The sequence below is a fragment of the Lissotriton vulgaris genome, chromosome 6, assembly GCF_964263255.1.
Source record: "Lissotriton vulgaris chromosome 6, aLisVul1.2, whole genome shotgun sequence".
In the NCBI taxonomy this organism is placed as follows: Eukaryota; Metazoa; Chordata; class Amphibia; order Caudata; family Salamandridae; genus Lissotriton; species Lissotriton vulgaris.
The window spans coordinates 661448396-661470579 of NC_141694.1; the positions used below are offsets into that span (position 1 = coordinate 661448396).

Consider the following 22184-nt stretch of genomic DNA (forward strand, 5'->3'; position numbering starts at 1 on the left):
GTGCTTGTTGAGTTGAAGGGTGACATACGAGCAGCGAGATACGCCTCCAGCATACAATATGAAGATAAATATGATTTATATTAACGATGTTGTTTATCCGGAAGATTAAAGTGTCTTAGATTTTAGTATCATTTTATCGCACATATTGCTCGCACGTGCCCCTGTTCGATAAGCGGCGTGCCTTGATGTTCAGCCGTTTGGGTTAATTCTGTCACGTAGCCTGCACAAAATGAAATATAACAGACTGCCTGTCACGTGACTGTTCCGTGTCAGTGCCATCTCTCTTTTTAATAGATTATTTGGAGAGGAGGCCGTGTGAAGAGGAACTGATAGATCTCCGCATTGCCTGTGTCAGCCACTAGACAAGACGTCTTTGTTTCATCTGCAGCCTGGTTACCGCCAGAATACTGCCACTCAGACTGATGCTACCTTCGGGGTACTTTTATTTCAATTTATACCTCTTTACTGGCCGTCCGCAGCGACACGCTGAACAATATCGATTAACCCGTGAAGCCATTATGCGGCTGACAGATGGAAACCAGCCGTGCCCGGGAAGTGGAAAAACACGAGAAAGACGCAAGACAGAGCAAAAGTGAGGGTTGGTGCACCCACGGTCTGCGGGCCGGTCTTTAAAGACAAAAGGTCAGGGGTTTATGCTCCACTGGTGTGGCTGGTGCAGTTGCACCGGGGCTCAGAGGACTGAGGGTCCCACGAGACCACGATTGGTGCTGTATGTGACACTTCAAACAACGACTAGGGAGCCCCTGCCCTTCCTTGCAATAGGACACACATCATAGCTGCTGCAGTGGGTAGTGTTTTCATGTCCCTTCGCGAACCTTTTTTACGCGTTAGTTTCAAAGCCTCGAGGGACTTTGTGATGGAGATTCTTCCCTCGCTACCCGAGGCGACGGTGTGGAAACAACCGCGCTGATAACCGCCCATAAGAGGCGCAGCACCGAGTACCGTGATGAGGCAGCGCGAGGCTGGGGGCACCCTGGGTCTTTGGAGGCAGGGAGGCCGCTCCCTCGCTGGTTCAGCACCTTGTCTGTGGACAGCGAACTTGGTCGCAGCAAACGCGCAGCTGAAGGAAGGCTGTGCTTCTCGTTTGAGAAATGTGGCATTCACACTGCTGAGCATTGTGGCAGTCGCCAAATTCAAGACAATCTCTTATTGCCGCTCAAGCAAAAACTCGGCCGTCGACCTTCGGGACAGGCCAGTGCTGCCGGACACCTTATACTGCTTCGGGGACCGCGTGCTTTCCTGTTGCTTCCGGGGAAAGTGCTTCCTCCTGCCTGTGATTATGACTATAATGATTATTATCAGTTCAGGGTTATGCTCCCCGGGGTGCATCTTCCCGTGCCCGCCCCTTTGCTGCACCTGTGTCGAATTTTTCATTGCCCTTTGCACTGCGCGCGTGAGCTTGTGGGTGCGCGCGTGCGCGCCTGCATTATTTATGCAGCCCTGCCTGCTTTGTGGAAATGTTGATTATCCTTAATAAGGCCTTGTAGTGCAGATAGACGGGTGCCTCGAATATTGACAGCTGCCCTCTCAGTGGCCGGTAGGACCTTGCACCACAGGGGTGGGGAGGAAGGCGAGGCATTACTTGCACGGCGGGGGTCAGGAGATTTCTGTAGCTTGAAGGTGTGCTGTGCTCTCATTGAAATATTTCCTTATCTTTAGGGTGCGCCTGTGTGTGCATTGTATTGTAACATTTATAAAGCTCTTACTACCCCTTATGGGGCCGCTCAGGCGCGTGCACAGTGTAGTTCTAGAAAGTACCCGAACCCTGCACGTTTGAAAAGACTTTCAGGTCAACCCTAAGGGGAGAGTCCATCAGTTAGAAATCAAGGGTGGCTTATCAGTCTACACACCGAGGAAGGAATCTTAGAGCCTAAATGAATAGCAGCATTCGTATAGCGCACACTACAATTACAGCTGCCTCTTGGCGCATAAGACCGGGATTCGACAGGAGTGTGTTAGTTAAGGTGGTGCTTATGTAAGCGAGGATGGACAGTGCAAGAAACCAGCGTCTCTTGTTCTTTTTCTGCCCCCAGGGTTGGGCGTGGTGAGTTGAGGGGGTTTTGCTTTACTGAGTGTGCTGCCTCCCTCTTCAACGGCTGTTAGGAGGTATGAGGCTAATGTAAGGGGATGCCCATCAGCCACAGTGTGGGTGGAAAGCCTGCATTCTTCTTCCTACCAGCCTCTGCCTCCAAGTCGGTCTGAACCTAGAAGGCTGGCAGACTCGTGGAAGAAAGGACAGAACCGGCAGTCTTTCCTTTCGCGACTGGAGACAACCAATCCCCGCCTGCAGAACAACACCGGCCTTAAAATGTACCCCCAGCAGCGCCTGGGGCTGTGTCGGTCATACCTCTGCTGGACTTGCTGCTACGGGATGAGGATTACATTCTCCACCTGTATTGTGGTTGAAGCACACACAGAGCGGAAGACACACACCCAACCACACTAACCCTCAGACCACACGCAGATTCCCACAGAAGGCCAGATAGAAAGAAGATCACAGGCTGCACAAACACACCCACTACACACAGGCACACGCAGACACAATCACTCACATACACAACTATATACACATTCACAACACGTAGACACACTGGCGGACAGAACTACATATAAACACAGATACCCGGGCACACAAAGCATATGCTTATTCCCATCCCCCACATAGAGATGCAAACATATTAATCTACATGAACATACACACACAAATACAGAAGCACATACAGACAAGCAGGCACTTCCAAGAAAACAATTCACATAGGCAGCGATGAATAGGGAAGATAAAACGCAGAGTGTATGTGTGTGTGTGGGGGGGGGGATGCAGAGAGAGAGAGAGAGAGAGAGAGAGAGAGAGAGAGAGAGAGGATGCTAAGAATGATAGATAGACAGCCGGATGGATGGATGGATGGATGGATGGATGGATGGATGGATGGATGGATGGATGGATGGATGGATGGATATGTTATGTTGTGGTATAACAATGTATTGTGCGCACTACTACCAGGGAGGTTGATAGACAGACAGACAAACAGGGAGGTTGACAGACAGACAGACAGACAGAGAGGTTGACAGACAGACAGACAGCAGACAGACATACAGACAGACAGACAGGTATTTAGGGAGGTAGACTTCATCTTTGGTGGAACACACTAGGAACATGTTCTTTCCCTCAGCAGCGCTCCAGCTCCCTGCCAGCCCCTTCTCTTCGTCTGAATACGGAATATTCCCCTTCCTTGCCCTCCCTTCCGACTCGCTTCCCCCCAGTCACGACGCACGCTTTCCTAGATGATGGGTGTGAGCTCCGCACGGACTCCCGCTCTCTCTGGACCCCGTCCTGTCATGAGCAGCTCTGTCAGGAGTCGGGAGCGCGGCGCGTGCTCTTGATGCCTGTTCTCCGTCTGCTCTGCTGAAAGACGTCCGTCTGTTGTGTAACCACTCTCCCGACGGAGGCTTTGGTGTACACTGCGCCCAGCTCCATGCTTCAGTGTAGTTAGGCGCTTTATTGCACAGTAATGAGGCAAAGGGCACTTCAATGAATGAGGGCGCTGCAAGGCTCAGACTCACTTTCACCGCCAGTTGCAGGTTCAAAGTCGAACTGAACACCGTGCAGTGGGTGCCCCGCCCCCGACTCCAGTTACAAGCAGTCCCTTTGATGTATTGATTCAATGTAAATCTACTGTAATCTATTCTGATTTGAAACTACTTTAACAAAACATGCAAGCGCGACGCGCTTTTCACCGACGTATAGGGTTATTTTGGTTAGCTGCACACGTGTTTGCATTTTCCGAGAATCCGCAACTTAAACAATCTGTGCATTTGGTGCAGCCAAGGGTTTTTACCTCCTGTGGAGCAAATTGATCTTTTTTGATAAAGTGGCCAGATATGTAGGTGGTTTAACGCTAATTGTTCACCGATGCAGGGAAGCGTGCCACTGGGCAAGAGTTTGAATCTGAGCAAGGCAGACTCATACGTGCTTTGAAGACCATACATTAGTAAAGCGCTTTCTCTCACCCATTCTATGGGGGGAGGAGACAGAATCTAGAAGGAAAGCTGAGCTCCCTGGTAGTAGCGTTTCTACGGCGGTTATTCCCGAAAGAACGACTTTTAATAGAATGTATGTTTGCATTCTTTGTAACCGTTTTCACTAGTGAGCTGTGGGGGCACCAGTAGTAAACCACGGGCACACTTGGCTAGTACTGCGTGCGCGCCTTCTCCATGCCAGCTGGTCTCATGGATTGCGTCGTGACAGCTCCAGGCGTACAATCGTAGATTTTAAATCAAAAGGGAGCCCAAACTGCCTAATCAATAGAATTATTCATTCCATAAATTGCTGCTCGCGACAACACGAAGGAATGCCTTAAAACTCAGCGCTTAGAATGTAGCCATCAAAGTGACGTGCCGCCTCATAACCTCCTTTGCTGCTGCTTACCTACATAGACGGGCAGTGCTTTACTTGGGGCGGGTTCTGCCGGTGTTATAAAAAGCGCAGACATTAACATCGCTCCCTAGTTGGCCCTGTGTTTGTCACGCACTAGCAGAAAAAGAATAGAAAAGTGCATTGTCTGAAAAAGAGACAGGCAAGAGGGTGTACTTGGCTCGCCTCCTGACCTCTGCCTGCACAGGTCCAAGACGAGGGACTGGCGCAGTAAGACGTCCCGGGCATTTTTTATTTATAAATCCGGTCCGATCCATTCTTTTTGTTGATACATTGGATGTGGAAACCAGTTAGTTTAGTAGTCAGGAATGGCTGCAACGCCCTCCGTGCCCACTGGCACAGGTATAGCAGAGGGCGAGTTACTAGGCCAGGAGGCAGGCAGCGCTCACTTACGTAAGGAGGGGGGAGGGGTGTTCTGAGAATATCTCGCTGCGCCATATCCACGTGCCAGACAGTTGCATTGTTTAAATAAAAAATGTTGCACGGAAATGAACGGTGATCAGGCTGTACAACGCGCTGATCACTGGATCGACGTTTGTACAGTCCAATCAATCATTGTTCATTTCTGTGCATTTCTGAGGATATAAATGTATTCTCAAGTCTCGCAGACACCCGCAATTTCCAATGTGTTCGTCTGGCTGTCATCGCCTCGCCTTGTCCCGCCTGAAGCACTTACGGATGAATGCACAGTGCAAGCTCACAATCACCGAATGAAATTCCGATGTCACACATATGGGCCGGGTGGAGGTGCTATGCTGTTCATGATCTGTTGTGCTGAGTCATGTTATCCTAAAGCAGGACCCGCCTACCTAAGAGCTGAGATAAAGTATCCCAAGGAGTCTGCGTCAGATGCACTAGATTTACAGGGAACGGGTGTGCTGTCACCTATGGAAGACCCCTCAAGTGTCCTCTGTTCATGTATAAGTAACTCACCCAGATGTTTTCCTGTGCATTTTGAGGCTTTCAGGCCAGTTTAGCCAACTGTGAAATCAGAACTGCTTGCCCCAGCACGCAAAGACTCAGCCAAGTTGTTTTGCTGTGCATTGTGGGACTTGTAGCCCTGTTTACCCAATTGAAGAATTAGAGCTGCAAGTCTCAGCACACAGAGCTGCACCCAGATGTATTACTGTGCATTTGGGGTCTTGTGGCCCTGATATCCAATTGTAAAATCGGAGCTACAAGTCCCAGCCGCAAAGCTGCAGCCATATGTTTTGCTGTGCATTTTGGGGCTTGCAATCCTGTCTATGTATAAAACCAGAGCTGCGAGTCCCATCATGCAAAGCCACAGCCAGATGTTTCACTTTGTTTCATTCTTGGAGAATATAGTTCTGTTTATAAAACCAGAGCTGTAAATCCTAGCACCTAAAGCCACACCTATACAGGATGAGCTACTCACGAGCTACTCATGAATGGACCTGGTATTCTTGAGAACTTTGCTAAGGGGGGGAAATAATTCCAGCATCATGGCTGCCATGACAAGTGGGTCACAGTCAAATGCTGGGGCTTTTTAACATTAGCACTGGTGGTGCCAGGCCTTGTTTACATTCATTATTGTATGCAGGTATCCATAACTTTAAACATGCAAAGTGCTGGGCCCGAACAGGGGAGTGGCAATCAATCATGCAGCGGGTGCAGTGGCACCAGGGCTCTGAGATTCAGGAGGCCCACTCTATTCCAATCGTAGCAATTTTTAATTACTGCCTAAACTGGGAATGGGGGCTGTTTTCCTTGCTTGCTTTAACCCCTCCCCTCCTGATGACGGAACCGCTCTGTCATCAGCTGCGGTGGCGCTGTGCTGATGACGGAGCGGTTCCATCATGGCCCGCCCGACGCCCCTGCGCAGCGAGAATTCCGCGCCTGCGCTGAGCGTTCTATTGAGCGGGTGGGGCCATGACGGAACCGCTCCGTCATAAGCACAGCGCAACCGACGCTGGTGACGGAGCGGTTCCGTCACCAGCATGCGCCTGCTGCATTTCTGCCCCGCCCCCCCAGCACTGCGGCGGAATAGCCGCCGCAGTGAATGGGTTAAGGACTATGTTGCCCTTGCTATGCTACTGTGCCTTAAGAAAACATAAGTGGGCCAATGTGACCCTCCTGCCATGGGGCTAGTTGACACAAATGCCACACTACTCTGGCAAAATTCAATCTTTCTTACATGTGCCAGAAAGCTCTGGAGCTGAAATCATTTGTATGGATTCATGTGATCAGGGTAATTCCTGCCCTGAAGAAACACAGTAATGGAGAACCCTCTTTGAAGTAACTTGAATATTAGCAATTGTACTCTTAGACCACGTGTGGCAGAAATCGCAGAGAAGCCTGACCATATTTTGTATAGTGCTTGGCAATCTCAAGCTGTCCGTGCCAGGGATGAGTAGTGTTTGCATCGTTTTCCTTCTGGAATTTGCATACTTCCATACATAATTCATTGTGCTTGTGGCTGGAGAGCCGGCCCAATTAAAGGCGTCACGCATAACTCAGGACCACTGGAATTATGTCATTATGCGGCTGTGTTTTTTCTGCATAATTACAGATTTGCAGCATTTGCCACATAATCCATCATTTGATGTGCAATCTGCAGATTTTACTACAAAAGATGCTTGCAGGTCCAACCGTTCAAAAGTTACAAAAACGCAGCAGCACCTGTTGCTCTGCTGTGAAAGGCCCTTTGCCTTTACAGCTTGAAATGGGAAAAAAGAAGTGCAGTTACCCTGTACCAGAGTACCTGCTTGTTTCTGACAAGTGCCGGTACTCTCCAATTAAAAGTATTACGTCTCTCTTGAGAAGTGCCGGTACTCTCTCTCTCTCTCAAAATAAAAAAGCGCTGATACTCACTTCAGAGACAGTACCGGCCTATTTAAAACACTGTCCTTTCTGTTGCTTATTGCTACATTTGGGTGTTAAAGTGGTTCTAATGTGGTGCAACCAATGCCCAGACAGTGTTAACAAGATAAAAAAAAGTCAAATAATGAAGTAATATTATCACAATAGGTGTCAAATTACGCAGCAGATTTTGCCTTTTCTTGCCGCATAATTTACTCAGCCATCCCGCATAATTAGCAAACCCCCACCTCCACGCAAAATTACAGAGACCCTGCGCATAACACGGGGTCAAGGAAGCTTGGGCCTTATTTATGGAAAGTGAAGCATCGCTTCGTGAAAACAGTGATGCGTCACTTTCCACTGCGCTCCCTCTGCGACATTAACGATGCGTCATATTTACAGTATGACGCATCATGTCGCAAGGAGTTGCAGATACGTCAGTATTTCTGACGTATCTTTAGGCGCAAAAGTGACGCATTGCTGGAGTGTGTCACAAAAGTGCCTCAACTCCAGCAATGTGTACTTTCATATGGGCAAGTCCGATGTTGTTAGTGCCTGCGTCAGTCTTATGCCTGCCATGAGGCAGGCGTAAAATTTTGATGCATTAGCGTCCAAGAAATGGTGCAGTGAAATCTTATAGATTTCACTGCGTCACTTCTATCACTCTTTCTTGCTTCAAAACGCCCCCTTCCATACATTATACCCGGCACAGGTATAATGTGACGCAGGGGTTTATAAAGGGACGCATCTACCTAGATGTGTCACATTGTAAATATGGTGCAACAAGGCACATTTTTTACTCCGCTGGTGCGTCACAAAAAGTGACGCACCAGCGGCGTAAAAGTGACGCAAGGGCTCTTAAATAAACCCGCTAGTGTGCCACCTATGCGCAGATAGAACGTTTCCCCCAGGGCCTCTTTAGCCAGTAGATAATCCCCGTTCACATAGCCAGGAGCATAGCTATCATTGGCGCAGCAGGAGCAGCTGCACCGGGGCCCACACAACTCTGATTGTTGGTGTATGTCACAGTTGAAACAGCCGTCGGGAGTTCATTCCTTCCTTGCAGTAGGTCCCATGATGACGTACTGGCTGCACCACCGCACTCGGTCGTGTGCAGGGCACTGCACCCTCCGTGGCACCGAGCCCTAGGCGGCCCAGTCACACGGCGCGGTGAACCCACAGCACCAGCCCGTGTCCCCGGCGCCCTCACTCACGCCCCCAGCCCGGGGCGCTGACACTTCTGGCTGGGGCCCTGTTAATTGGCACAAGTCTGCACCCGGGAGGGGGCAGAGGAAGCGGCTCCCCGTTGTTATGGGGATGCTTCTGGTGACAGTCCCTGAGGAGAGAGAGAGAGTGCAGCGCGGGCCCGGCGCTTGTGTGAACACGGGGAGGGGTGGACCTGGTGAACTCGGTCGGCCTGATCTGTTTTCCCATGTTTACCCGGAAGGGTCACGGGGCTGACTGGCAGGCGCCAGATAGTGTATGAAGAAATCACACATGTTCCCACCGCCACACACAAATTGTGTGCGAGCCGTGTATGCACTTCATTGGATGGGGAATAATAGTGCGTTTTCACGAGACTTGATGTTCGGGCTTCTGCTCTGACGGCGGCGTATAACCCAGTCAGAAGCCAGCGGCGAGCACATATCCTTACAGATTTTACAGAAAGAATTGTATGCATTAGTAGTGTCGACTAACTGTGACGAAGTGTTGACGACATAATAATAGCACTATATCCCCCTTTATGCTTATTAAAAAGCCAAGTGCAGTGACCTCGTCAAAACGCCACGAAGAACAAACCCGCAATCACATCCCGGCCCTCTTATTATAGAAATGGTTGAACAGCCTTTTATCGCAAGCCGAGGTTTTACTTTTTGTCATAGACTAGTGTACGAATTACATATCAAGCACAAAACAAAGATGGGTGTAATACCGGATTCACCCAACAGGAGTCGCGCTGTCGGTCTTTTCCGCAGAGAAGAGTTCTCCGACACATAACGAAGATTAACCATGATAACTTGTATGAGGACCTTACTAAGCAAAGTAAATACCTTATTCCTATGGAAATATTGGTTGCACGTTTTATGCGGTATATAAGTTGGGTAAAGGTACGTGCTGACAAGAAATCTCTGATCCCACAGCGCCCCCAAGAGTACGGATTTAGGTATGACGCCTAAACGGCACGTGCCGCGCCCCCAATCTGAGGAGCAGCGACCATTGGTGCTGCATGTGCAGTGGCACCGGGCCCAGAGCCAGAAGGGTCTGTTTGATCCATGAGATTTGGTTTGTTTTACTATATCAACAGCAGTCAATAGGGGAGGGGGGCGGTCATTGCTTGCACCTGGCCCAAGACATCTTTGCTAAGCTAAAGAGTTCACTGCATTTAAAAGTTCGGGCAATGCTTTTATTTGTTAACCTTTATCCCCTGCCCTGCTCTTTACCTGGGCATCTCTAAGGGATAACGAAGGCGAAAGACATTTCCGTCACACCCAATCTTATCGATTCCGCAATGCTTCAATATTTCCCAAACCACAGCTGAATAACATCACATCCTGTATGCGCGGGATTTATAGAGTGCAAACATGTATTTCATCAACGGAGGACGCTATAAAATAAACGTTTGTCGTCTGTTTTACAGCGCCAAGAAAACACCTTAATTGTGCGACATAAATGGCACGAAATAACAAAATATAACAAACTGTGACGTAGCAGAGTCTAGCAAACCATTATATCAGTGAAAAGGAATAACTCCGTACAGCAAAACAGCCTGTATTAAACGGATGCTACAAATGAAAAGTCGGTTGAGAGGCGCGGCCCTCTGAACTGTGGCACGGAATTTGTTTTTAATGCACAAAAGCAAAAATATAAATCTTCGTCCGCTCACGGGGGCAGAGCAGAGCTCGGCTCTCAGAGCAGAGGGGGGTCCCAACGCAGAGACGCGTGACGTAGATCAGAAAGGTAGCTCCATTGGTCGGTGTTCACGGAAGACAGCTGGACTGAGGACACCTCCCTCGCCCCCCACCCCTCGCCAGAAGTCATGGTCTTGACACAATCGTTTTTAAAAAGGGCTTTGAGAAATAAAGCATGCAGGAAGCTTCCTTCAGGAGCCCTCGGTGCAGTGACGTCACCTGTCTAGACACTCGCCTGGCCAGAAGCCCGTGTCTGCCCTTCCCATCCCTGGCGCTTTTCTTCGCACTCCCATTTCACAGTTTGATTCCTTTCAGCCTTTCCAACCCATGTGGCTGGCATTGCTGGCAAACCTCTGCAGCTGCAAGCCTGCAGCCTGCGGAGAGTTTCACCATTCACCCTGCGTCCTTCACGAATCTTTTTTTATACTACAGCTGAGTATCCCCACCTGGGGAAGTATTACACACAGAACCTCAGGAGCCTGACGGGCATATGCCCCGCTTGCTGTAAGACAGATGGCACTGGCACAATGCCACGCGGGCTTCCCCTCATTTGCATGGATGTGTGGACCTGTGTAAATGAGGGAACACTTTGCCTCTCTGCCCGCCCCGTATTATAGACATCAGCACAGAGGCAAAAAAGCTGCCAGGGGAAGCGTACAAAAGATGTGCACAGTCAGAGCGCCTCTGAATACGGTCCATCCAAGGGTGCCACCTAAAAACTAGGAAAGGGGGTCTCATGGACCACCAAAACATCCCTTGCTCAGGGTGTTGTCACTCACTGCACTCACCTGCACAGTGGCAGCTGCTATGGGGCAGTGGTGGTGGGGAGGGCAGGATGGGCAGGCGAAGGGGGGGGATGGGGGGGGGGACTTAAAAAAGAAATACAATTCCACTTAGCTGGCCGCCGCCTTTCTTCCGTTCTTCTTCCGTGGACGACACAGGAACAGGAAGCACACAGGCTTCGAGACTCCCCTAGCCAATCACGATGATGCTCATAGCAGCCTTGTGATTGGTCTGAGCGCTGTGATTCGGCGCTCAGATGGGGTCTGAGCCTGTGCATGTTCTCCACCCAGTCTGGAATACAGCCTGGGTGGAAAACATGCAAAGTGCTCATGAATGTTTCACCGGCCCAAGATGGCTGGCCAAACAGTCATGCACGCTTAAGTGCACATTCCACTCCTCCCCCTGCTGGCTGACAGCCAAGTCTGGCTCCGGCCCTTAAACAAAACTGGGCCAGTATGGGAAAAAAAAATGTTCATACCGCTGTATTATTATAATTTAGTGGAGGAGCTGCCTCTGCACTTGCACAGTACTCACATGCAGGGGGCTCTCTGCCACCCTTGAAAGGTAGGCCGCATTGAAGCCTAGAAAGGCAAGATGCAGAGGATGCTTCAAACAGCCAGACTGACTTTCACTAACGCCCTGTTCCCAGGAGTGAGTCTGGAATAGCCCTGGAGGGCATGCATTAACAATAAGAGGGGGTACTAACTCCGTCTGCACCCACTGCACCAGTTCATGGTGTACTACATCACAGACCAGGGAAATTCAACCTTTACATGGTACAGGCCTTAGTTGGCAGATAATGTTCTGTAAGTAGTCCTGTCTTAATTTAGGTTTAGTTGTTATTTACCTATAAATAAGATATTTTTACTTATTAAAATATGTTTAATTGTGACTGAGCATACCTTACTCCTAAAAATTCTTGCAAAAGTTGCTCCTAAGCCTGTAGTAAGAGACAATACTTATAGAAAATTCTTGGTGAATCAGGTCCACCAAGCAGTCTGGCAGACTCATAGAAAAACTGACTGTTGTAGTAATCTCTGTGCCTTACTGTCTGACCCTAACCACTATCTGTGGATGGTTTAAAAAGTGAACTATGATTGAGCGTAGCGCTGTCAAAAATATGTACTTGACACTTTTCCATCATTCGGAAAAATATTCTCATGTAGATTCTCTTCCACGCATCCAGACTAAATATGGGATATGCCACGACATTACCAATCCTAAGAGCTCAACTTATAACTCAAATTTCTAAAGAACACTTGCTGGAAATCATTGGAAATGTTGGCAAATATTGACAAAGCTTTGATTGTGCAGCCTCTCCCACATTTGCTGGGATATTTCCACAGGACTCATTTGGAAATTTAATTTCCCACCTCTCAACCCCCTCACTTAGGGAAAATCAGTACATCTAGTAGTGTTTCTCCAAGGGCCCTCAGAGTCCATCAACGTGGACAGGCACTAGTTCACTGAATCCAAATCTGGCATTCACAGGGTCAGAGGACAATTTCTGTGCACCTGTTTGTTCCAAAGGTGAGCCACAGGTTTTAGGAATGGGACCTTCTTGAATGAGGACAGCCGATGGATCTGCTGCCTTTTGGAAGTGCCCTTAACTTAGTAGCTTCTGAATCATAGACCTGACCGTCCACTGCCTGCGATTTTAAGAACCTTGCAGAACTGCGTCACTCAGCACCACTGCCCACCTGCGGTGCAGCGCTGCCTCCCTGACTGGTTCATCCATCAAGTGATGATTCCATTAAGACTTATATTCAGGGCCACCGGAATTGGCAGGAGAGTACCAAATTATGTGACAGGGTTGACACATTTTGCAGCAAGAGACGGCAAATTAATTATGCAACATAAGGTCGCACATTTTTTGATAGTATTACTTCATTATTTTGTAATTTTTGCTCATGGTGATATTGTCTGGGCAAAGATTTCGCCTCATTAGTACCAGTTTGACGACTTAATACAGAAATAAGCAACAGCAAGATGACCAGTTAACCTTTAGGAAGTTCCTTCCACAGCGCGCAAACGTGTCAGAGCATTTTTAGCAACATTTAATCCGTTTGATCTTGAAACAATTTTTTGGTAAAAATCTTTAGATTATGCAGCAGATGATAGATTATGTGGCAAAAGAGGGGAATCTATAATCATGCGGGAAAAAAACCTGCAGACACAAAATTGCATAATTCCAGTGGCTCTGCCTATATCGGTCACCTTTGCAGCAAGTGAGTCGAAATGATGGTGCCACTAGACTGATTTTTGTACGTATTAGCATTAAGCAGGTCTGATTAGATATGTCTTTCTATCTGGATATACAGTGCTAGGGCTCCAGAACTCACAGGCATTGAAATATTGGCACTCAAGGGCCCTTGGTTCAGGATTAGTGCATATTGTTAGTGAACAGGGGTTTTGTGGTGACTTTCTGCTGGACGGTTTTATTTTCCGTCTCAGACTCTTGTGAACAAGATCAAGAATGGCTTTCATTATATCACAGATCCGAATACATCGCGTCTGTAGTTTGATATTTTCCCCTGATGGTTCACAGCCCTTCAGTGTCTTCGAATTTTTGGAGTAACAAGCAGTTTTGATCATGTGAAATCTAAAATGGTAAATATAACCGAATTGTCTCTCTAGAGCACGTGTACATAGGGAATAAGTGGCCTAGAGGAAATTTCATCTGCTCAAGAAATGTTTGATATGAGGTTTGTTGTAAAGACACTGGCCACGCTGAATGTAAAAAAAAAAAATGCTTCCCCATAGCCAACAACACACGTGATGGAAACTGCATAGTTGCCATTTTTCTCAGTTCCATGCTCCTCAAGCCCATCTTTTTTCCTTTGAATTCTGGGACTTGTAGTCCTGTTTTACAATTGAGTAAACAAGGCTACAAGTCTCAGAATTAAAAGAAAAAACCCGGATGGAGCGCTCATCACTCTGGGAACTGAGAAACTTGTAAGGGCTGAAGCTGGTTTAAGGCAGATAATCTGAGCCTAGAACATGGGATGCAAAATGTGCATTGTGATTGGCTGGAAACGCACCGCTCCTTGAGGATAGAGGGCTTTGGTTGTCAGGGGCGCACCAATATCAAGGGCAAAGGCAATTACAATAGCTGAAGCCAGTTAGCACGGGCACGTTGCAGTGCACAAAAGCCTGAATGGCTTGAAGGCCAAACAGACCCTTTGTTCTGAGCGTTGGTAAATGAAGGGCTGCGGATTTGCCTACAGGCTCATCTGTTCCTCAGTCAAACCGTTAATTAACTGAGTGGGAAGGCTGCTGCCAGTCAACATCACTTAGATATCGAACAAAGATATGGCCGTCTCTAGGTGCCTTAAGTGATAATGGCCCCCGTTGATGGCATTACCATCTCGTATTGCCCTTGGGTGCACACTGGGACAAGAATTCATTGTGACAAGTGAATCCCTCACGCGTAGACACGTATTTCTTGGTTTTCTTGTCTTATTAAGAGGGGTCTGAGTCACAGAGATTGTTCTGTGAGAATGAATGTCTTTCTCGAGATTTATGTGTGACTTAATCATATGTCCAGAAGAAATACTTTCTTACTCGCAGTGCTCATAAGTAAACATGTCAAATTGGTGAAAACTAGGGGTGGGTGTAACAATCGTAGTTCCTTGTAGCATAATCAATCAGAATTACCTAATGATCCCATGAGATTATGCTTGAGTTATGGAAGAAGAAATTCTGTGTTTAGCACTACTTCTTAGCGCAAAAAAACCCCTGTGTGCAAAATGGACATGAGGGTGCATCTTGGGCTACGAAATAGTGGTAAATGTAACAGGACACGGATAGCGGGCAGAAGCAGATGGCACAGATTGGGGTTGCAGGGCGGTGGTGAGGGGGCAGCATTGTGATTGGTAAGAACAAAGGCTCCACTGACCAATCATATTGCTGCAATGCAGCACTGTGATTGGTCTGAGCGCGGTTGTTCGGTGCTCAGCCAGGGACTGGGGGCCTCCGCATGTTCTCCACGCAGGCTGTAATGCTTACCAACCCAGTTTGGACTAGCCATATGCAACTCAGTCTTGACTCTGAAGCCATGAGAACAGTCCAGCCTGAACTGCCAAGCCAGGTTCTCCCTGGACCAGAAAAAAGAATCCTGGTACTGGTTTCGGGGTATCACCCCTCATCAGCCAGTTTAGCTTGAATCCAGTGGTGCAGCAAGCAAGGGACCCATGTCTGGACATACGTGTCCCACTTAGGCGCACCTAGCAACATCACATATAAAATGATAGATGTTGAACATTTTCAAACACTTACCCTCAGTCACAGATCGGGGATTAATCCATCATTATTTTGCTTACCACATCATCCCAGTTTGGACCCCGCCAAATGCATCAGTCTTGACCCTGCCCCTCAAGGGAACAGTCCAGCCTGAACTGCCAAGCCAGTTCCTCCCTGGACCGGAATCAAGCATCCTGGGACCAAATTCAGAGTTTCGTCCCTCATCAGCCAGACTAGCTTGAATCAAGTGGCACAGTGAGCAAGGGTCCCACATCTGGATATACCCTATGCCACTTAGCACGTATCTAGCAACACCACAAAATAAAAAGATGGATGGAGTGTTGAAACTTTTCAACCATTTACCCCCAGCCACAGATCTGTGTTCAATTCATCATTATTTATCATGCCGTATGCTAATCAGTCTTGACCCTGTTCCCCATGGGAACAGTCCAGCCCAAACTGCCAAGCCTTCCATCCATCATCTTTATGTGTTACAATTTCGCCCTAAGTGGGAAGGGTATGCCTAGATGTGGATCCCATGCTCGCTACACCACTTGTTTCAAGGTAGCCTGGCTGATGAGGGTTGAGACCCCAAAACTGGTCTCAGGATGCTTGTTTCCGGTCCAGGGAGGACCAGGCATGGCAGTTCAGGCTCTACAGATCACATTGGGGGCAGGGTCAAGGCTAATTTGCGTATGGCTGGGTCCAAAATAGAATGGCATGGCAAGCAAAATAACAATAGATTAAACTTAGATCTGTGACTGGTGGTGAATGGTTGACAGTGTTCAGCATTCTATCCATCATCTTTATGTGTTGCATTTTCGCCCTAAGTGGGATGGGTATGCCCAGAGGTGGGTCCTGTACTTGCTATGCCTCTGGTTTCAAGCTAGCCTGGCTGATGAGGGGTGAGACCCTGAAACCGGTCCCAGGATCCTTGTTTCTGGCCCAGGTAGGACCTGCCCTGGCATTTCGGGCTGGACTGGTCCCATGGGGAGCAGGGTCAAGGCGATTTGCATATGGCTGTGTCGAAACTTGAATGGTGAGGTGAGCAAAACAACAATGGATTAAACCCAGACCTGTGATGAGGGGTGAATGTTTGACAATGTTCCGCATTCCGTCCATCATCTTTATGTGTTGCTTTTTCACCCTAGGTGGGAAGGGTATACGCAGGCGTTGGTCCTCTGCTCGCTACGCCACTGGTGTTGAGCTAGCCTGGCAGATAAGGGATGATGCCCTGAAACCAGTCCCAGGATGCTTGTTTCTGGTCCAGGCAGGAAATGGTATGGCAGTTCGGGTTGGACTGGTTCTATGGGGAGCAAGGTCAAGGCTGATTGTCATATGGCTGGTTCGAAACTGGAATGGTGTGGTGAGCAAAATAACAATGGATTAATCCTTGATCTGTGACTGGGGGTGAATGTTTCGCAATGTTCATCATTCCGTCCATCATCTTTATGTGTTGCTTTTTCACCCTAGGTGGGAAGGGTATACGCAGGCGTTGGTCCTCTGCTCGCTACGCCACTGGTGTTGAGCTAGCCTGGCAGATGAGCGATGATGCCCTGAAACCAGTCCCAGGATGCTTGTTTCTGGTCCAGGCAGGAAATGGTATGGCAGTTCGGGTTGGACTGGTTCTATGGGGAGCAAGGTCAAGGCTGATTGTCATATGGCTGGTTCGAAACTGGAATGGTGTGGTGAGCAAAATAACAATGGATTAATCCTTGATCTGTGACTGGGGGTGAATGTTTCGCAATGTTCATCATTCCGTCCATCATCTTTATGTGTTGCATTTTTGCCCTAAGTGGGAAGGGTATACCCAGACATGGGTCTTGTACGTGCTACGCCTCGGGGTTTTGAGCTAGCATGGCTGATGAGAGGTGATGCCCTCAACCCAGTCCCAACATGCTTGTTTCCAGTCCAGGGAAGAACTGGCCTGGCAGTCCGGATTGGACTGGTCCTATGGGGAGCAGGATCAAGGCTGATTTCCATATAGCTGGGCTGAAACCTGAATGGTGTGGTGAGCAAAATAACAATGGATTAAACCCCACAAAATAAAATGATGGATGGAGTGTTGAAACTTTTCAAACATTTACCCCCAGCCACAGATCTGTGTTTAATCCATTATTATTTATCATGCCACGCCCCCCAGTTTAGACCGAGCCATATGCAAATAAGTCTTGACCCTGTTCCCCATGGGAACAGTCCAGCCCAAACTGCCAAGCCTTCCATCCATCATCTTTATGTGTTACAATTCCGCCCTAAGTGGGAAGGGTATGCCTAGATGTGGATCCCGTGCTCGCTACACCACTGGTTTCAAGCTAGCCTGGCTGATGAGGGTTGAGACCCCAAAACTGGTCTCAGGATGCTTGTTTCCAGTCCAGGGAGGACCAGGCATGGCAGTTCAGGCTCTACTGGTCACGTTGGGGGCAGGGAAAAAGGCTAATTTGCGTATGGCTGAGTCCAAAATAGAATGGCATGGCAAGCAAAATAACAATGGATTAAACCTAGATCTGTGACTGGTGGTGAATGGTTGACAATGTTCAGCATTCTGTCCATCCTCTTTATGTGTTGCATTTTCGCCGTAAGTGAGATGGGTATGCCCAGACGTGGGTCCTGTACTCGCTACGCCTCGGCTTTCAAGCTAGTCTGGCTGATGAGGGGTGAGACCCCCAAACTGGTCCCAGGATGCTTGATTCCGGTCCAGGTAGGACCTGCCCTGGCATTTCGTGTTTCACTGGTCCCATGGGGAACAGGGTCAGGGCCGATTTGCATATGGCTGTGTCGAAACTCGAATGGTGAGGTGAGCAAAACAACAATGGATTAAACCCAGATCTGTGATGAGGGGTGAATGTTTGACAATGTTCCACATTCCGTCCATCATCTTTATGTGTTGCATAATCAAAATTCTGCCCAGGCCTAGTGAAAACTGCTTACACAAAATAATTTTCTAATTTAAGTCAGAAATAAGCCATCTAGCTTCTAAGGCAGGAGTAAACCACAATTATTCACATCAAATGGTTTACAGTTATGGCACATAGGCTACACCGTACACACATCAGTGTGCATTTGATGTAATTTAAGGGATAAAAACATCATCTCAGTAGGATTTGTATTGAAGATTTAGAATTTCCTCTCTTGGTACTATAACAATATCACTTTTGTTTAAAATGAAAAACAGAACTTTCCATTTTCAGTGAAATCTGTTAATGTATTTGGTAGCCACGAGATGCCTACATTGTGAACGCAGGTTGCATCTAAAATGGGTTCCCATGGCTCCCTTCGCAAGCTCCCTGCATGTAGATGCGCTCTTGCGTCAGCACGTATGGGGATCTGGGATGCAGGCGCAGCTCCGCTGCCCGAGGCATCCGTATGCAAAATAAGTGCAAATGAGATGTCTTCGGCCTGCAACTGCGGCACGCGGCACGTTGCCCTAATCCTTTTGCACGTAATGAGGAGATCACTGGCACAAACAATAGGTGCTAAGCAGCCCGCTGCTTGTAATTCATCTGTCTGCTTTCCTCTGTAATTCAATACACAAGGGCCTTTGTTTACAGACAAATCTGTTGACTTATAAAGGCGAAAATACCCGAATTCTCGTTTGCTGAAGAAGACCCATGGTATATTAGGCTCGAAGTGAGGTTTGAGCTGCATAAATCAACACAGAAGCCTATTTAACATATTTCCAAATCAAGAAAGCCGTTCTTGGGGGAAAAAAATCCATCAGCAAAGTTAATCCTGCAAAATAACCTTGGTTCCGCCATTTTAAATAGTGCCACAAAGACAGTGAGGTAAGGTCCGCTGTACAGATGTGCATGCAACCTCAAGTCACAGATTCAAATCCCAGCAGGCACATAAATACTTTCATCCTTCCGGGGTGAATAAAAGGATCACCATTGAGTTGGGCCGGGGTGAATATTTGTTGTCAGTTTCAAACAGCTGCTGTGCAGTGTACGTACGTACACTATTATTGAAAATAATGCTATGTAGATGGTAATTTAGTCATCAAAATGTAATATAAGTTCTACTATACACTGTGGGCCTCATTTATGAGGCCCCTTGCGCCGATGGAACGTCACTTATTGTGACGTTCCAATGCCGCAGGAGCCAGCACGATATTTATCAGGCAGCACTAAGCCGCTTTTTTTAGCTTAATGCTGCCTGATAAATATTGTTCCCTTTAACCTCATATGAGCGTCGAACGTTCAGTGCCCAGTGCTGAACGTTCAAAGTCCGAATGCTGGCCCGTCGGCCAACGGTCGTGCGCAGCACTGGCAAGGTAGTGCTCCCGACGACCGTTGGCCGATGGCAGCATTTAAGGGGTTAACGCAGGTTTCTGGTTAAAGGGGAGTGCAATTGGTTTATCCATGGCTTTTTGCCACTGCCTCAGATTTATGAGAAATCGTAACTGAGACAGTTCCAAAGAGATATGCCTCCCCATGGGAGACGTAAGGGATTCTCAGCACACATGGAAACAGGAAACATCTCCTTGTGTTTGTTTTTATGCAGGAAGGTTTGCCTTCCTGCACAAAAACAATCATCCCTTCAACGCAGGCACCCTAGCGCAATGGTGCAAAGGTGCCTGCGTTGGCACATGGCAGCCCATTGTGCGACGGTGCATGGGAAAAGGACAGGAATTCACCATATGTGATAAATACAGCGAACTCCTACCGTTTTCTTTTCCTGGAGGTCAGCGCACCAGGAAGACCTGTGGTGCTACCTTATGGCAAAAACACCGAAAAGAGCTACTCTGCTTGTGCACACTATATAGCTTTTGTTAAAGTCTTACTTTAAGAAAATACTTAAAATGACCAGCACCACTTCATGTGGTGAAGATATACTTTCATCTTGACTGAACAAACATCCTGACAAGGTCAAAAGTCTTATCTGGTGAGAACACACAAAACGCACCCCCAACAATGTCTTTGGTACTTGATAGACATGGCGCCCATCCGTCATTGCCATTTTTCAATCACTATGTTCAGGAAATTATAGGAAGGGTCAGGCCATAAAACCTCATAGATTTCTAGAAAAGACATTCATTAAAGTAGTTTTATGCTGGTTTTCAAATCAACAGTTTTGCTGAAAACAGGGTTACCCTTTCAGGAAACAATTCAATCTCACAATAGACACGAGTGGTCAATTCACAATAAGAATGGTTGGTATTATATGTGCCTTTGATACTTTAAATAAGAGCACTGTTATGTTATGTTATGTTATGTTACGGTGCATTTTTATAGCGCACGGCTACTCTAAAAGAGTGTCCCGGCGCTTTCCACAGGCAACTTACAGTGTCAAATCAACATAACAAGTAAGACAGAACCCCAAAAAAAGAGAAAGAAAGAAAACCCACCTAAACAGAATGATTAAAAAGCCAAGTCTTCAAATTCTTCCTGAATTGAAGCAAGTTGGGAGTGCTGCGGAGTGCCAATGGAAGCGCATTCCACAGCTGGGAAGCCTTGAGGCTAAAAGAACGCCCCCCAATACGGGCCTTCCTCACGCGTGGGACCACCGCAGTGAACAGGGATTCTGAACGCAATGAGCGAGCTGGGCGATAAAAAGCTAGTCTTTTCTTCAGGTATCCTGCGCCTGAGCCAAACAGAGCCTTGTGCACCAGCGTCAAGGATTTAAAGACAATCCGCTTCCGGATAGGAAGCCAATGGAGCGTCTGCAGCAACACCGAAGCCCGTGCTCGTCTATGCAGACCAAAGATTGCCCGGGCTGCCGAGTTCTGTGCCACCTGCAGACGCTGAACCAAGTAATCCGGGAGGCCTAAGAAAAGGGCGTTAGCGTAATCTAGCCTGGATCCGATGAGCGCCTGCACCGTAATCCGTCTGTGCTCTGCAGACAAAAGGGGTAGAAACTTGCGGAGCATTCTGAGGATGCCGAAACAGGTGCCGGACAGGCCAAGGATGTGCGTTTTCAGAGAGAGTTTATTGTCAAGCTTAACACCCAAGCACTGTTTAAGAATGATGTCGGTGATTGTTGGGATATATTTGACTCTTTAGTGAAAGCCATCTCAACATCCGTCTTGGACCCACCACTGCAATTCAATCCAAAATGCTTTATTTGGACCACCGGGCCATGAAAGTGCAAATACAATATATAAAAAAGTGTAAAGAAATAAACAACGTTGAAATAATTTGAAGTTTGTTATCAAAGGTCTTCAGTAAATATTAAAAAGTTTATTATAAAAGTAAATTAAAAGATTTTAATACATCTAAGTTCAAAACACAATGAAATGGAATATCTCCTGTGAATTAAGAAGGCGGTAAAAGCGTTCTTCGCTGCAGCCACACTACTGGCCCTTGGCTCAAGACTCATTATGAAGACCCACTCAAAGAAGCATTGTAAAACGTTTGCTAGAGCTACAGTACCATTGATAGTCCACCACTCAATTCAACTTTGATTGGGTCAACAGCAACACATATTATGAAATGACAAGTGCTCTGTGATGATCTACCCAGACCACTGACAAAACCGCCCAAAACGAATGACATTAAGCAGGTTCTAAGGTAGTTAGTGGAGAATTGGCTTTGTGGGGCTCACCTTCGTGCATGAGATCATGTATGACAAAGCCTCAAATTACCTGTGGCATGAAATTAAATCAATATCTTGGTATAAAGCGTAGATAGGGTAGAAACATTGTTTTAATGATACAAAAAGTTAACCAAGCCTGGTCAGGAGCAAGAAGATTCCTATTTTTCAAGGCTAAACCGCAAAATTTGTTTATTTTCTAGTAAGGATTGCCAGGTATGGAGAATATTGGTAGCTGAGATGTACTGGGGCACGAATTTGCATGGATCTTAGATATTTGGTGTGCTTGATTACCCAAAATCAACCATATAAACAAAATTTAACAACTTTTGCTGTGTTTGGGTGTTTATGATCTGTCATGGACTATTTTCACTCTTATACATCTTTCCCCTTTTTTTGAAAAATGCAGATGAATATATCACTGAAGTTGATGGCAGAGTCTAGAAAGA

The 22184-nt window shown here is 47.4% G+C and overlaps 1 protein-coding gene across 1 annotated transcript in view; it reads left to right on the forward strand.

The window, feature by feature from the left end:
• The window catches only part of CNR1 (cannabinoid receptor 1), a 161372-nt gene that overhangs the window by 900 nt on the left and 138288 nt on the right, over positions 1-22184 (forward strand). The window lies entirely within an intron of this gene.